The following is a 17,367-nucleotide window of genomic DNA, read 5'->3' as shown; positions in this document are numbered from 1 at the left end:
GACCTGCAAGTCTGACAAAAGATCTGTGCTGGTTGCAGGTCCCAAAGCTAGAAGAATGACCAAGGTGGAATTGGAACCTATATGTTTGGGTCCTAAGGCTGGTACTTCCCCATGGGATGAGCTTCCCAAGGACTTTGAAATCAGCTGAGGCTGGAAAATCATTCCGGGGAGCACAGCTTCAGTCCCATCAGGAATAAATCCACCTAACTCTTCAATTCTCAGTAAGTGTCACTCTCAGTACATGCTAAGGACCTGCAAATCTGCTTTAGCACAGGAAAATTAATTAGCCATGATTCAACTTAAACATGAGATAATGAAGTATGTAAACCTGAAACAGTTTCTTCCTATGAGTGACCATGTTACTATACTCAGATGTTCTCCCTCCATGCTTCTTCATTTTCTAATCTTGCTTCCTTTGTATTTTGCTTTGGCTCTAACTATTTCTCTTTTCTTTGCTATTATGCTGGTAATCAGGGCCTCTGAATGGCTGGGTAGAAAAAAAGAAAACAAAAGTGATTCTTAGAGAGCCCATACAACTGCATTCTAAATACAAAGCCACATTTCTACTATAGTTTCACTGTCTGTATTAAAGATGTCTGGAAAAAGAATAATAAGTGTGTAGTGGGGGTTGGTAATAGCTGCATGGGTTGACACAGAGAGGATTGTTCAGCTATATTTTAAATGTTTTTCTTCTTGTCTTCTCTCCCTGACCTCCCACTGCCAGTGGCCCATTCCCCAATCCTTCTCAACCCATCCCCTAAAATGTCCTGAGCATTTTTGAATCATGATGAATTATTTCCCTTTTCAGAGTCTCTGGAGCTATATTTGTAGCACTGTATTTAATATGATTTGCAGTACACATGTTTAATTTGAATATTGCTCATTTTTCAGTACTGAGTATATTTTAAGTTTGTTGAATCCTTTAATTTTTTTAATGACCTTTAAATTTTCTGTGGGTAATATTATCACAATACAATGTAAGACATAGAAGAGTTTTTTTTGTTTGTTTGTTTGTTTTTTGTTTTATTTTATTTTATTAGTTGGAGGCCAATTACTTCACATTTCAGTGGGTTTTGTCATACATTAACACGAATCAGCCATAGAGTTATACGTATTCCCCATCCCGATCCCCCCTCCCACCTCCCTCTCCACCCGACTCCTCTGGGTCCTCCCAGTGCACCAGGCCCGAGCACTCGTCTCATTCATCTCACCCGGGCTAGTGATCTGTTTCACCATAGATAATATACATGCTGTTCTTTTGAAGCATCCCACCCTCACCTTCTCCCACAGAGTTCAAAAGTCATTATACAGAGTGAAGTAAGCCAGAAAGATAAAGAACAGTACAGCATACTAACACATATATATGGAATTTAGAAAGATGGTAACGATAACCCTATATGCAAAACAGAAAAAGAGTTTTTAAAGTTGGCTTCCATAGTGTATATGTACCACAGCTTCCTTATCCATTCATCTGCTGATGGGCATCTAGGTTGCTTCCATGTCCTGGTTGTTATAAACAGTGCTGTGATGAATATTGGGGTGCACGTGTCTCTTTCAGATCTGGTTGGTGCACTGGGAAGACCCAGAGGGATGGGGTGAGGAGGGAGGTGGGAGGGGGTCGGGATGGGGAATACATGTAAATCCATGGCTGATTCATGTCAATGTATGGCAAAAACCACTACAATATTGTAAAGTAATTAGCCTCCAACAAATAAAAATAAATGGAAAAAAATAAAAATAAAAAAATAAAATTGGCTTCCATATAATTTTTCAGCATGACACGGGTTCAATACCCATGTCAGGAAGACCCTTTAGAGAAGGAAATGGCAACCCACTCCAGTATTCTTGCCTGGGAAATCCCATGGACAGAGGAGCCTGGTGGGCTACAGTCCAAGGGGTTGCAAACAGTCAGACATGACTGATATGAACACACGCAAATATCTATTATATCAAGTCAGACCTACACACTGAGGGCCTAAATGATAACACTAAACTTAATGATAATCATAAGTTTATCATACATTTGTATGACTACTAAAGCATTATCTTATTTGTGTCTCATAACAATTTGAGATTTAGAGAAGACTAAGATTATCCCCATTTTACAGACAAAGAAAATGAGGCTCAAACAGGTTAAGCAGCTAGTTCAAGGTCACACAGCTTCCACATGACAGAAATGGGACAAGAAATCAAAGGTAAAAGTTTTTCACATATGCTTAAACCCCTAGGATAAAAAATATCACAGCTCTCTCACCTTGACTTAAAAGTGTTAACAACGACTTGTGAAAAATGAAAAGCCTTGAAGGAAGGCAGAATAAAAATCTAAGAGACAATCACTGATCTTTTATCTTCTAGACTTCAAGCTGAATCAAGTTCTTAAAAAAAAAAAACCAATAAAGCCCAGACATTTTCATCATAACAAAATAAATAATTCAGTCAGGCTTTAGAGGACTCCTGCATTATGATTGGCTATTTGATATATTTGTGACTTAGCCGCCACTAAACTGATTAAAGCTAACCTCATTGACGCAGTTATGTCGACAGAGCCTGTGACACTGACAGTTATGAATGGAAAGTGTAAATAACAATAAATAACCTGAAGCTTCCACATTTATTCCTAATGGAGGATTTAGCACTTTCAAAAGTCAAATGCCTGATAGGCTAAAAATTACAGCTTTGGTCTATCTGGCACCAAAGAAACTGTTGAAATTCATCACTGTCCTCTCTTTAGGAAGATCTCCATAGAGCCTCGGGTTCTTCCAGGCAAACAGGCAACTTTGACTTAAAAACAAAAAAACTCAGATTCTCTGAGCTGCAAGCAGCTGTAGAAATTATCTGGTCTAACCCCACATTTCATATATGAGAAAATGAACAAAGGCCTAGAGAAATGAAATTAATTGCCTAAGGTCATCCAGTGAGTCATGATGGAGTCAGAGCTACAAGCTGCTATCTTCTTATCCCGAGTCCAATGCTCTTGTCACTAGACCACACAACAGGGAAAAATCTCCACCCAGGATACACAGGCAGGCAGCCAGCCAGCCTGCCTGCCTCCCTCCCTCCCTCCCTCTCTCTCTCTCTCTCTCTCTCACACACACACACACACACACTTATACACACAGACATCAAATATGAATAATAATGGACCTATAAAGATAATTGAGTCCATATTCTCTGTGCTGAATTTCTATTGGTCTCAACAGAAACAGATCAAGGACTCTCAGATGTAAAATTAAATGCAATTTTTCAAGTTCAAGTCCACCTCATGATTACCAATTAATGCCCTATTTTAAGGCATACCTGAAAATAATGTGTACGCTCTCTGCTTTATCACTAGCATTGCTTTTAATGAGTGCAGTATGATTCCATTTTTGTAAGAAAATCTACATATGTGTATTTCAATATATGCAGAGAGAAAGCCAGAAAACTTATGGTCATCTCTAGGTGTTAGGACTCTGGGTGGTATTTATATTCTATATTTACCAATATTTACCAACTTTTCTTTCAAAACAGACACCTATAATTTATGTAGTATCAACGGGAGAGCAGAAAAGGAATAATATTAGAAATGTTACAATATTCAGACATATAAACTCTTGGTATTTTTCAGGCTCCAAAACAACTTCACAATCTCAACTCATGATCAACTAGGCTTATAACATAAAATATGCTCAATTAGAATTTCCTTCCTGGGAAACTAAAAAGCCTTTGAATCTGGCCATCATCCCCTTCCATGTGTACGTTTGGTCTATAGAATATGGAAAGCAATTTATTAAGTTACTGTCCCTAGAGGGCCTCTTATTTAAATTTAGGAGTGGCTAGCTCAACAAGCAGGATGTTGTCCTGGAACATCTTCACTAAATTGATCTGATAAAGGAAAGGATAGTTTAAGTTAGTTAAGTGTGATTAACAACTACTTTCCAAGAATAACAAACGTCAGCTAACATTTACTGAGCACTTGCTGTATACTAGGCACTATTCTAAGTTAAGTTTTACAAGCATCATATCATTTACTTCTCACAACAACCGTGTGCGGTTGGGTCCTATTATTTATTATCCCTGTTTAAGGAAATTGAGGCTTAGAGAGGTTAAGTGGGTTCCCCTAGGTAACAAGATTCAAGCTCAAAGTCAATTTATTCCAGAATCTATTCTCTTAAACACTACACTACTTTTTATTATTTTTTTCCATACCTGGAGTAACTCTAAATCACTGCTAATAAAGTGTTTCCAAGTAGAGTTTCTATCAGGTTTGCTTTAATAAGCAAAGCTCATTATAATTAGCAGCCTCAATTAATGGGCTTGCTCAAGTCCTTCAAGCAAATTAAACATGCCTTCCCACAAATCTTATATACACTATTAATTTGTTTAGCAGATTCTTTCATAAACTTCAGTCCAAGTCAAATTATCACAATATTCAAATTAACAGAGCCAAAAGTTAATGAGAGTTCACTCCAGATCATTAATTTTTACAAAATATTTACCTCCTGCCTTGCCTTCACTTCTGCCATTTCAGCACTTACTGCTACACTTACAGTTACACTTACAGCACTGTACAGACATATGTTTGCATTATTACAGTTTTCATATAATGGGCATCTAACCACCTTCAAAATAAAGAGGAAAAGCCCAACTGTGGTCCTGCTTTATTTGTTAGACATTTCTAACATACTCTCTAAAGAACTATGCTTTAATAATTTGCTAAAAACCTAGTCTAATGCCAAAGAAATATACAATAGAAGAAAATGCCCAAGTTGGCATATGTAATTAACACTTGCATTCAATGTTCTTAAACAGTCCTCTCTCTTTGTTATGCCAAGTCTGATGGCCCAGAATTCTGGTGCCTAAATTAGTACCAGTCCACCCCACTCCCCAAACAAATAAGCATAATTAGACTGCTTCTGTCTCTCTCTCCCATGTACATCATATAGGCAAAGCTTCAGATCAGTTCTGAGTTCCTTATTTTGATGAATACAGGTCACCCTCTCAACTCTCCCATGTCTACATTCACACAAAAGAAAAAATAACAAGAGTGCCATGAAGCTTCAACTGGAAATGCTTGAAAATATAATCAGTGCACATAAAGCACATTGAGATCTCTTGAGGAAAAGTGTGTACAAACCATACCTTTAAAATATTGACTATTTCTATTATAGTCTTAATATGCCTAGTATAGAAGATATGAGCAGAGAATTCGAGTTCAAGGAGTCCAAGTAAGTGTTTCCTCTAAGTAGATTTTATGAGCAAAGAAATGACAGACCCCCATGTTTCTCTAACACTGTAGAGCCCACATTTTAACTGGGCCAAGAAAGAGAGGCCCTGTGTGGTATGGCTAACTACTTATGGGAGTGATTTCACCATACAACTATAGCAAATTTATTTCAGTTCCAGATATCACTTTCCCCATTAACTCAGGAGACCAAAGGAGCATAACCGCCTTCCTTTCATCCCTGTCAAACTCAGCAAGTTTCTCAGGAAGCAAATACTATTTAAATCATTTTCATAATTCTAAAATGCCTGTAAGACAAGCCCAGGGTCTAATTATGCCACTTAAATTTGTTGAAGATGTTTGGGTTTTTCTTTTTTTAATTTCAATACCGAAAGAGCCCAAGGGTTTAAAGCCCTAATAATCTAATAAACTTTGCTAAGTGAACATTGTAACAGATACGCCTGGATGGGATTTTGTAAATACCAGACAATTTCCCCTGATCTTTATCAGGGAAAAGAAGTCTAAATCTTTGGCAGGAAGAAATTAAATGTAGTGCAAAATAATAACATCTGGCCAGATTGTGTTTGTCAGAGTAGCAGCCCCTTTAGATGTCAGCCTGAAAAGTACTAAAATGAACTCTGAAGGGGGTGTGTGCGATTCTTTATGAGGCAATAGGAAAGGCTGCCGCGCTGCCATAGAATACTCGGGGTACAATTAACTCGCCAGAGTATGTCCCTACAGAGAATCGTTTCACATCAATGGAATTTGAAGCCTTATGCCAAATAAAATTTGGGGGCCATTCTTGGGGCATTTTGTTTATTTCTCCATTACTGTACAGATTCCTAACAGCACTTTCTATTTCTCAAAACTCTCTACAATCATTTTTATCACTTCATAAATCTTATTTTTATCTTCTACCTCCAAGGGAGACAGTGTGGCTCAATGAAAAGAGCAATGACTTTGAAGTTAGAAACTTAATGCTGCCACTTACTGGTTATGTGGCCTTGGGCAGATTGCTTAATGGCTCTGAACTCCAGTTTCCGTGTCTGTGAAATGGGGATAATAATACCTAGCCATATCACTACCATAAGGAAGATTAATCAAACCTAGCACACAGATTTTCAGTAAACTTAGTTAACCTTGCTTCTCCTTCATGTAAGTGACCCAGATGAGTTCAAATGTCTAACCTCACCAGCTATCCAGAGGCCTCTGACCTTCAAGAAGGCTTAAGTTATGCAAGTATACACTATCTTCCCCTCCCATCAAAATACAAACAAAAGCCTTCAAGGTTATATTGGAAATAATATGCGTATCATTTAAGCCTCTTCTTCCACTATCTCCCATCTCAACCATCTGGCAGAGATTGCCAGAAAGAACATACTTTGTTTTTCTACTAATGATTACTTTGATGCATGAGATAACTTAATTGTTTTTCCTGCCTCTGATTTTTTTAAGCATTTAGAGAGGCATTTAGAGAGGGAGAATTCTGGTCATTTCATAATTATTAAAAAAAAAAAAAAAAAGGTTTTCCTAATAAACAACTCTTTCCAGAATATGTACCACAAAACAATGCTAAACTGCTGATTTATCTGATAGGCTAGTGTGTCTGTTTCAAATGTTAATTGCTAGAAAGAGTACTGTTTTTCCAGTCCCCAGGGAATATGAGTGTGGACAGAAGGCTTTGAGTTTTCTCCCACCTACTGCTCTGCTGGACAGGAACAGGCACTTTGGCCTCACTGAATGAGTTTCTTTAGCTACCCATCATGGGCTGGGCATGTGGGAGTAAACACGCATACTACTTCAAAGAATAGTTCCAGCGCCCATTTTCCCAGCTGGGAAGGTGGGAAGGATGCCCAGAATCCATGCTCCAGGCCGAGACTGGTGGCAGGCAACATTTCACCACCCTCCCAGGGCCTTTCCAGCTACCAGAGCACAGACTCCAGTGCAATTCTAGACCAAGATTATATCCTAGTAATGGTTAGAAAGGTCTCAAATTCGCAGGGAAAAAAAGGCAATGCAGATAGCAGTATTATAAACAGGAACTCATCCAGACTAATGGTCAGTGTTAAAGATAACTGAATAATAACAACAATAATTCTTTAAACTTTTCAAAGCATTTTTATATACATTACCTCTTTTGGTCCTCCAAAGCTCTGGCAAGTTGGTAGATCGGGTGTTATCACACACATAAGAAAACAAATTCAGACACTTTAAATTACTTACCAATTTTTACACAGCTACTGTCAGAATAGGAAATAGAACATGTCTTTGATTCATCTAAGGCTAATATCAATTAGGCAAAATCAAAAGGCTATATTGAAAGCCTAAGGAAGATATTGATACATTTGACTGGAAGTGTTTTCAAAGCACCATAAAAAATGAATATTGAATTAACAAATCAGTAAAATCAATTTATAACATATAAAATGGGTTATGATCCTGAATATATAAAGAGCTCTTAAAATCAATAAGGGCATTTCAATAAGAACAATGAATAGCTAAATTTTTTAAAACATGAAAGAATATTAATGAGAGAAATCACAAAATAAAAAGTACAAATGATCAACAAAGTTTCCTAATAAGAAAAGAGTACTATTTCTTTACCTAAACTGGGGTTATTCTAAAAGGGCAAATGGTCAGGAAAATGGACAGGAAAATGTGAGAAACCTTAAAAACTGCATAAGCCCCTGACTCAGCAATTCCAGTTCTAAGAATTTATCCTAAGGAAATAAAGATATGCATAAATACTTACTTACATGGACATTATTTTACTATGGTCAACCGAAAGCAACCTAAATTTCTAACAATAGACAGAGTTGGATTAATAACATATGTGAAAACAGCATGACTAAGTACTAGGTAGCCTCTAAATATTCTATTGCTATTATATTATAGAAATATTTACAGGGAAAGATGGCTATATTGCATTACTTGAAAGAGCAGTGTAATCCATTTTTTAAATATATACATACCTATATCTGTACAATACTGAACAAAAGTATGTTAAATTATATACTAAAACATTAATAGTAGTTATCCTCTGGAGGATAGAATGTGGGTCATTTTATTTTCTACTGTTTCATTTCTTTGTCTTTTTATTTCATTTTATCTAATAAACATGTATATTCATTTGTATACTAAAAAGTTATTTTAAAAAAAGAATATTCTCAAAGTTTGGTGTATTACTTTAAAGTGCCCACAGTAATCAAGAATGACATATAAGAGTGTATCTGGAAAAGCTGATAGATGCCACCATTCTTGTTATTCTTGGTCACAAGATGTACACCTTTGGCTTTGCACTTTGTTCACAGTTCTCCATGAAGAGGTTAGGCTGGAGGAAAAGACCAGCCAGGGAATGGTGAGGCCAGAGGCAGAGGCAGAGGCTCAGGTAAACATAAGACATTCCATCTCCATGGGAAAGCATCAATCCACTGTCTAGACTTTTAAGATCTTACATCTGAGTAGACTACAAAACCTTGGAGTAAATGCTGTAGGCAATAGCTTATACTTTTCTGTCCATCTGGCCATCGTGGTAGTGATTGCAGAGGAAGTGGAAAAGACAGCAACCTGCTTCTACTAATAATACTTATTTTAATTGTGTGTGTATGTGTATGTTTCTGAAATATTTACTGAGTGTCCACTATCTCATTGGGGGATACAGGGTTGAGGTAGAATACACATAAGCCCCACCTTCAGAGAGGTTATTCTCTAGTAAAGAAGATTCATGTTAATAAAATAACCATCATATATCACTATCAACTCGGTAAGTGCTAGAAAGAAAAAACATAGGATCCCAGGAGAGGGAATACAGTAGAACTTGGTCTAATCTGATAATTACATTTCAGTTAATCAAGTCCAGTACTAATGCTAAAGAACTTCAACCAAAGGTGGGAAGCAAGATAAACATCCTAATTTCATCATTTTTGTTCTCCTTCCTCTCCTATCAACCCAATGAAATCAGAGTCTGTCATTGCTACTTAGATCGAGAGGCTACATTAACTCATTCAGACCACTAGGGGACCATGGAGAAAACATATACTCTTTAGTCTTAAGTATACACATACACACAGAGAAAGAATGAAAACACAGAAATGCTATTTTCAGAAAATATAGTTTTCTCTGAATGACAAGATTATGAGTGGGTATATTAGAGCATTGCATATTAATTAAATGATATTATAACATGAAAAGCATTTCTAATGTATATGTGCCAGGTATGTGACATTCAATACTGCAAAACAGGTATTATATTTCATACACAATTATGCTTATAAATGTATGAGAAGGAATAACAAAAACAATGGCTACCATGCATTTGGTTCCTATAGACCAGCACAGAGGTTTGTTCTTCTGTCCTCACTAGATTTAACCCTCTTTAATTCAATGCTCAGAGAGAAGTGACTTGCCCTTGGTTACAAAGAGAGGAGGTAGAAGAGCTGGGACTGAGATTCCAGTCTGCCTGAAGCCAGAGCACATGCCCGTCTCATTACGTCCCCACCCCCTGCTTCTAGCCTAGGTGTTTTGCCCTTTCCAAAGGGATAACTACTTTCCAAAGGGCTAGCTAGGAAGTTCAGAAAGACTTGTATCTAATAGGCAATTAATAATGTTTAAAGTTTAGCTTAAATTTACAGAAAGATGTGTACTGATTTACCTAACTCCCTCACTGGCCCTTCTCTTTGATCAAGAGCTACATCTGTCTGAAGAATTCATACAAGTAATCTCTTCCAAGAATCTCTGCCCTCTGGTTGAAATTAATCTCTTCCAACCCCACAGCCCCATACAGAGGTGAATTTCCTATGAAGTTAATGAAACAAACTACAGGGACCCGCACTTGCAAGCCTCCTTCTAGAAGAACCACAGGCATTTTGTTTTTGCACATTTGTCTCCTTTTTCTAAGAGGGTCTTCAAATTCTGTAAGCTTTGAGCCTTAAAAAACCGGGATCCACTCCTAGCCCCTATAGAGAAACCTGCTAACATTTTTCTTACTGAATTTCTCATAGGATGCCTTGTACCCAAATCACTCATGTATAAAAGTCTTGGTTTCTGAAGTTTGAGCTATTTGAAAGTAGGCATGAAGTAGTCTTTATCTTTGAATTCCCTACACCTGCCTGCCTTCAGATGTGCTAGATACTTGCTCAGCAAATGTTACTTAGTTAAATATAATAGAATTCCCATGCAAGAAAGCTAGAACTGGGGAGATTGTCCTTGACCATGAAACAAAATACACCAGTGGCTATAAAACATGTGGTGATTAAGGGCACAGGCTCTGGAGCTGTATGTCCAGGGTTCAACGACTGTCTGTTCCATTTATTTATTGGGTATGCAACTTTAGACAAGTTACTTAATCTCTCTAAGCCTCTACTTCCTCAGCAATAAAATGAGGCTAATAATGAACAGTACCAACTTCGCAGGGTTGGTGTGAGGTCTAAATGAGATAATATAAGTAAAACATTTTAGAACAGGAAATTTTTCATTCATCTCTCACTGACTTAAATACATATTCAGATAGGAGGTTTCTGATTCTTACTGCAAGCCTTCAACTTTCTCTCCTCCACATCTCCTACCTCTGCCACCTGCTGCTGCTGCTGCTGCTAAGTCGCTTCAGGCGTGTCCGACTCTGTGCGACCCCATAGACGGCAGCCCACCAGGCTCCTCCATCCATTGGATTTTCCAGGCAAGAGTACTGGAGTGGGGTGCCATTGTCTTCTCCGCTCTGCCACCTAGACTCATTCAAACCCAGCCCAAGTGATCCCAGAGCCTGCCATCTTGAACTTACACTCCACTGCTGAACTGAGAAACAAGGGAGGAGATCAAAGACATGAAACCCAGTTCAGCTTTTGCAGGTGGCCTGGATGTGAGCTGATGGAGCCTAAAACTAAAATCAGAGAAACAGAGCTAGAAGGCAATGGTATGTGATTAATGATATGACTGAGACCTAGGGAAGGCAAAGGGGAACAGAATGTGGGGAAAAGATGGGAGGAAGTATGGAAGCAGCAGCAAGACGTGATGACTGAATGAAAGAGCAGACAGCAAAAGGAGGAGTACCACAGTGTGCAGCAGCCCCTGGAAGCATCTCACAGTCAATAGAAGGAAAGGTGTTTTTCATTTCTGTGATACCACTTCGAGTTTAAAGGAAAATTGTTTCTACCTCCACTCAACTGACAGGAGAATTCAAATCTCTGGAACATATGCTTCATTACTCTGCTATCAGGTAGTACAACTCAGTGAGACAGAAAGAGGAGGAGGAACATATGTTTTCAGAAAGTAAACAAATCCCAGTAGGGGAGGGGAGGGAGTAATCACTCCAGGCAAAAGGGGTATTTTTCCTGGAAGCTTCTAGAGGGCAGGGACAATTTCCTTTAATTTGCTTTGTCAGGCCCACTAGTGAGAAGGTGGGCAGTGATGATGGCAGCTCCAGGGGGGAGTTCAGAACCAAGGGGCACAGGCTAGGGTAAAGGGTTAATCTGCATAATCTCCTCACCCCACTATTGGCCCAGGAACAGTCCCCACCTGCCCACTGAGTCATATTTCTCAGCTCCTTTTATTAAACAGTTTTCAGTCTAATGACTGACTTCTAAATCAATAGAGGGCACAGGAAAGGTTTACAACTCTACCCACACACACACACCGCCCTCCCTTCACCCCGCACCGTCTCTGGCTCTGCTACAGCCACAGAATTTTGAAACTGAATTAAATCCAAAAAGTTCTTAGTTTAAACCCAAAATAACTTTAAACACCCAGTTTCCAATTGTTCTTCCAATAGTACTAATAATTAATCACATTCTTAAAAACTTTATAACCAAAATATCTCTTTGAGTCAGCACCATAAAAGTTCACTAATTAAAGCCAGCATCTTCTGGCCTCTGATGAGAAAGTCACCCTTTTATAATGGGATTACTAGAGCTTTGCTGTACAGATGAGTGGTTTGATTAATAATTTACATTTTTGAGGATATATAACCTCACTCATGGTCATGGTCCTGCGTTCCTAAAATTCTCCAATTCAGTTCAGTGTTATTCTATTTGGTCCTGGCAAATGAATTAAGTCCTGATTAGACATCAGTGTAATTATTCTCTCCTGTATGTTGTTTTCGAAAAAGAAAGGGTTGTGACAGAATGGCTCGCGGTTTGTGCCGAGGACTCACTGCAGCTCAGCATGGGCATGAGAATTGTCAGGCTAAGCAGGAGGAAAAAAAGTGTGAAATGGAGAAAAATTGCTCAGTACTCACTTAAAACCCCCACGTTATAAAAACTAAATTAACAAATGATTGAATCTCAAAAACATGTTTATCAACATTCAAGCAATTATTTAGTCACATATTAACTGTGAAGGAAAAAAGCTTTGCTTGAATAATGTCTCTAAACAGTTATTTCAAGCAGAAATGACTGGAGAAATTGCTCTGAGCTGATGGAAAAGGGTGTTCTAACCAAGGACAATTTTATTTAGGGGGGAGTGGGAGAGACAGGAATCTGACAGGAAAAAAAAAGAGCAGATGGAAATGGAAAATAAGGGAGCAGAGAAAGAAAAGAAGTGCAGAGCACTGCCCCCGCCCCATTCATCTCTTCCATGGAAAGCAGGTAGGAGAAAGCCTTCCAACACTGGATGAAGACAGCACTTTTCTTCCTCTCTGCCCTGGTAGAATGGACCAGAAAATGCAATGAAAACATGACCTGAACACAACAATGCCTTTGTGATCTAGCCTCTCATTTGTGTGTAAAATATACCAGGTAGGGGCCTTCTGAGAAGATTTCAGAAGCTGAAGAAAAGGATTGCTCATGGAAGTATTGGCATTTCAAACAGCGCAGCTTCATATCTATGAATGCATAAAATAAATCTCTCTTTCAAAGGGTGCTTTGCCTAAGTGCTCTGTCTCCTGTGCACTAGAGCTGCTTCAGCATCACCTACACCTGCAAAAGTTGCTGAATTACATCAGGAACTCCATCTTTATCTAGGTTACTGTCTGCAATAATAATGCATCATTTATCTGGCCCGTGTGGGGTGAAGCAGCCACAAAAACGAGCTGTCTAGATAATATTGCATGTATATAGTGTTTTACAGTTTTCAAGACATTTTCGCATACATTACCTCTACTCCTGAGGGAAGCAGGACTGTAATTAATGTCTCCATTTTGCAGATAAGAAAACTGAGGCTATTAGAGTCTAAATAACCACTCAAAGTCATAAAGCCCATAAACATAGAACCAGAATTTAGATTTTTCTGACTCCAAGTCCAGCATGTCCTCCTTTGCCTTTCAGCACCAAAAGTATTTTTAGCCATTCAAAATGGAAATATTCAGGGGAAAAACAAATGAACATAACTTGATCTTTCCGTATCAATTCATAGCCATCACTAGGGACATTAGTTGTTGGATCTACTATAATCTAGGGGCTATGAGGCACGTAGCAATATAACCCTTTATAAGATGCTCCCAGCTGCCACATTCAATGAGTGCCAGAGTCACTTTTATGTCCTCTTCTCTTCCTGTCATTCGTTAACGTCTTGCTCCTCATATGTACTTCCCTCTGGCAGTCTTTCAAAAAACCCTTCTAGTTAACTGCTTATCTACTAGTGACTAGAAAGCTAGAAAATCAAGTTTTTCTGTGCATAAATGCAGAACAGTAGTAAGCTCTCAACAAGGACCCAGGAGCTCGCAGATAAGTCAACTACATAAGCAGGAGCTTCATTTTAGGTGCACAGAGATGTTTTCTGCTTACCCACCATTTCTCCTCTCCGGTAGAGAGACTTTCAGTTGTGAGAGAGGCAACTTCCAGAAAAGCAAAGTGTTGCTACATTCTGAAGAGTATTCTCACTCCAAGTCAGTGGTAGCTTGGGGAAGACTGGAATCCTCTAACCTACAGAAAACACCTGGACATACCCCAAATATTTCCTGATGGTGCATGTGTGCTCAGTCACTTCAGCTGTGTCCAACTCTCTGCAGCCCCATGGACTGCAGCCTGCCAGGCTCCTTAGTCCACGGGATTCTCCATGCAAGACTACTAGAGTGGGTTGCCATACCCTCCTCCAGGGGATCTTCCCATACAAGTTTAAAATTCTACAAAGAAAGCAGAACTCAAGGCTTGAAGGTATAGAGGTGGTGGAGATATAATGAAAAATTCCGAATTCTATCCCATTTTTCTTCTCAAGGACCACAAATCCTACAACTTCTTAATTTTGTTTTACCTCAAGCACACTAAGAACAAGGAAAACCATGTCACATGATGGCTTGGAAAAAGCTGGGCATCAATGAGCTTCCTCATCTGTAAAATGGAGATGATTACAGTATGAACTTCATAGGGCTGCTGGGAAAATTGAATGAGAGATAATTATGTAAAAGTAAGCGTCATATAGTAGGCACTTAACAAACTGTCACTATCGCTATTATTATTATCATTATCATCATCATCATCCTCATTATTAGGTAGTGAAGAAAAAAAGAAAAGGAAATCTACTTTAAGTGAAGGGGTTTTTCAAAAAGAATTAATTAAGCAGAAACAAAAAACGATTGTGCTGCCCCATTTTACTTAGCACATCAAAGTAAATTAAATTTAGGAAACGAGGCAATGCAAAGATTGAAAATAAAGAACAACTTTTTTAATGCTTCAATCATTATCCAAACAACATTAGCAGTAGAGCATTCCAACCACTGTAGCAAAGGGCCCCAGGCTCATTTATGAGGGCAAAGGCTTCCTACAAAAGAAGACATAAACTCCAAATCGAGGCAGTAAGGATTGCTCGTGGAACTGTGCACATATTTGCAGAACGCACTCACTGCTTAATACCCCCAATGTGGACTAGTGAAGGAATCCTAAAGAGATTGTGGATGTAGGCCAAGATCAAGATGCCCTTTCTTCAACTTCATGTGGTGAAAACAGCTCACATCAAATTTCACAGGAGTGAAGTATTGGAGCAATTTTCTCAATAAATTGTTCTACCAGAATCTCGGGGACGGGGTGTATTTTAGAGAAAGAGCAACTGTGCTCCCAATTTAAATTAACTGGAATACTAAGTAGTTATAAGAAAAAAAGGAGATACTCTTTTTCTCAGTAATTAATAATACATCATCTTGTAGCAGTCCCTGATTGTAGTCTTGTCTCTCCAAACAAGGGGACAATCTTACAGAAAGGATTTGGGGCAATGTCTCTACAAGCATGGTATAATTGCCTTGAGGTCTAGGACCAAATTTTACTTTTTCTTTTGGGGTTTATTTTTCCTAAGAAAAAATAAGCAGGAAAGGAATAAGAAGACAGGATGAAACAGATACCAAATGAGTACACATGGTAACAAGGCACCAGCCTTGAGAAGGCGGCATCAGCAATGAATTTACACATCAGTTGTCTCCAGGTTCTTTTGCTAGGGTTGTCCTTCTGTCTGTCCCCACAATTTGAGAAATGCTGTGTGTGTGTGTGTGTGTGTGAGAGAGAGAGAGAGAGAGAGACAGAGAGAGAGACAGAGAGAGAGACAGAGGACAACTAATAGGGATTGTCCCCCCGTCTCTACCATCTATTCACATGACAAGTGTTCAACTTGCATTCTAAAGCAGTCATGGTTGGATGCTAATCCAAAATCTTGTCAAAACTTTCTCTCCTCCACTTGCGCTGTTCCAGAAGTAGAAAACACAACATGCAAAATGCAGAACTGGATGGAGATATGAATGCTGACATACAAGGTCCTCAGATGGACAGCCGCATCATCTTACTCTGCACTACAATACCAGTGTGATCACGCCACCACCCTGCTCCAGTCAGGAAAAGGTAGCAAGATAACATCTGTGAGCTTGGTTTCTCCGGGAATGAAACAAATCACAAATACTACATTCTAGAAAAGCACCTTGACACCCCACAGAGTAAGATTCAGCCTTACTTCGACTTGATTGTCGGTGTCACATCACTCCTCATCACCCCACTTTCACCCAACGGATCAGCTCCAAAACTAATCTAAGAAGTACATGAATGGTACATGTATTTTTAAAATGAGCTTAAATTATTCATTCTTTTGCCAAATTGTTAGTCTCAACAAACTCTTCACAAGAATCTGACTGCATAAATAGCTTTAACAAATACTTCAAGTTTCTGTATTATACTTCATATAATCAGCCCAATGTCCCCTGAGGCTTTAACCCAAGAAACTCTTGTGAATGTATGTTTTATTAGCTAATTTGAATAATTTTCTTAGCTAATTATAAGTATTTTGCTACAACAGACAAAATAAGCTATAATCAGCCCACCTTACAATTCAAACAGGTTAATTCTTATAAAGGTACTATAAATCAAAAGATTTTTAATGTCAAGTAGTCAGAAGTGGTTTTCTTTTTCACCTGACCCCAATTCTCTCCTTGTGGGACAAGAAGGCAGCTCATTCCATCTGCTTAAGGAAGGATAGAAGAAACCTCCAATATCCATAATTAATTTTCCTTCACAGAAAGTTGATGTAATGAAGCAGCTAAAAGCAAACGCTCAGAGAGTCAGGCTGTCTAGGTTCAAATCCTACTTTCCCCATTTATTAGTTGTGTGACCTTGGGCAAGTTACTTAACCACTCTGTGCCTTGAGTTTTCATCCATAAAATGGGGAAACTAATACCACTACTTACTTCATAGGGTTTACTGTGAGGATTAAATGAGTTAATATATGTAAAACACTTAAAAGAGTACCTGGCACATAATGCTACACACATATTTGCTATCACCACTATCATCATCCTCCTAGCTGTCCTTTACAGTCATATACAGACATAGTAAGTACTGAGACTCAGAAAGAGAGGAAAGATAGCCACTCACACAGATGAGAAAATGTGGAGCCATTAAGCCAGTTTCTCCCTCTTAAATGAAAATAGTCCCAGTGGTCAGAAAGAGTTTGTGCATGTTCCACAAATAGCCAACTAACTTGTGCAGAAAACTGGTATTTAAGTAAACTTTTTTGTGTTTTAAACAAGTTTAATGCGCTAGTGGAGAAAAAGTACCATTTACTCTTTCTTCAGAGATCTACATCCTTTCCATACAGGTAAACAGAATGTCCTTGGACCATGATTTTTGACAATACCCACCTTCCCAAAGGTTGTAATGTGGCTTCTCTAAAAACCATGCTTTTCGTTAACCAGAATCTCTCACTGGGAGGTTTTTATATCAAGTATTAATACTGGAATGGTAATTTCTAAATTATACTTACCA

The 17,367-nt window shown here is 38.5% G+C and overlaps 1 protein-coding gene across 2 annotated transcripts in view; it reads right to left on the bottom strand.

Moving 5' to 3' along the window:
• GPC3 (glypican 3) overlaps positions 1 to 17,367 on the bottom strand; it is a 569,399-nt gene that overhangs the window by 392,839 nt on the left and 159,193 nt on the right. The gene's annotated exons all lie outside the window — the stretch shown is intronic.

The sequence above is a fragment of the Muntiacus reevesi genome, chromosome X (assembly GCF_963930625.1).
Source record: "Muntiacus reevesi chromosome X, mMunRee1.1, whole genome shotgun sequence".
Taxonomy (NCBI): Eukaryota; Metazoa; Chordata; class Mammalia; order Artiodactyla; family Cervidae; genus Muntiacus; species Muntiacus reevesi.
Note: the sequence above shows the minus strand (reverse complement) of the source record. Positions and strands in the feature narration are given on the sequence as shown.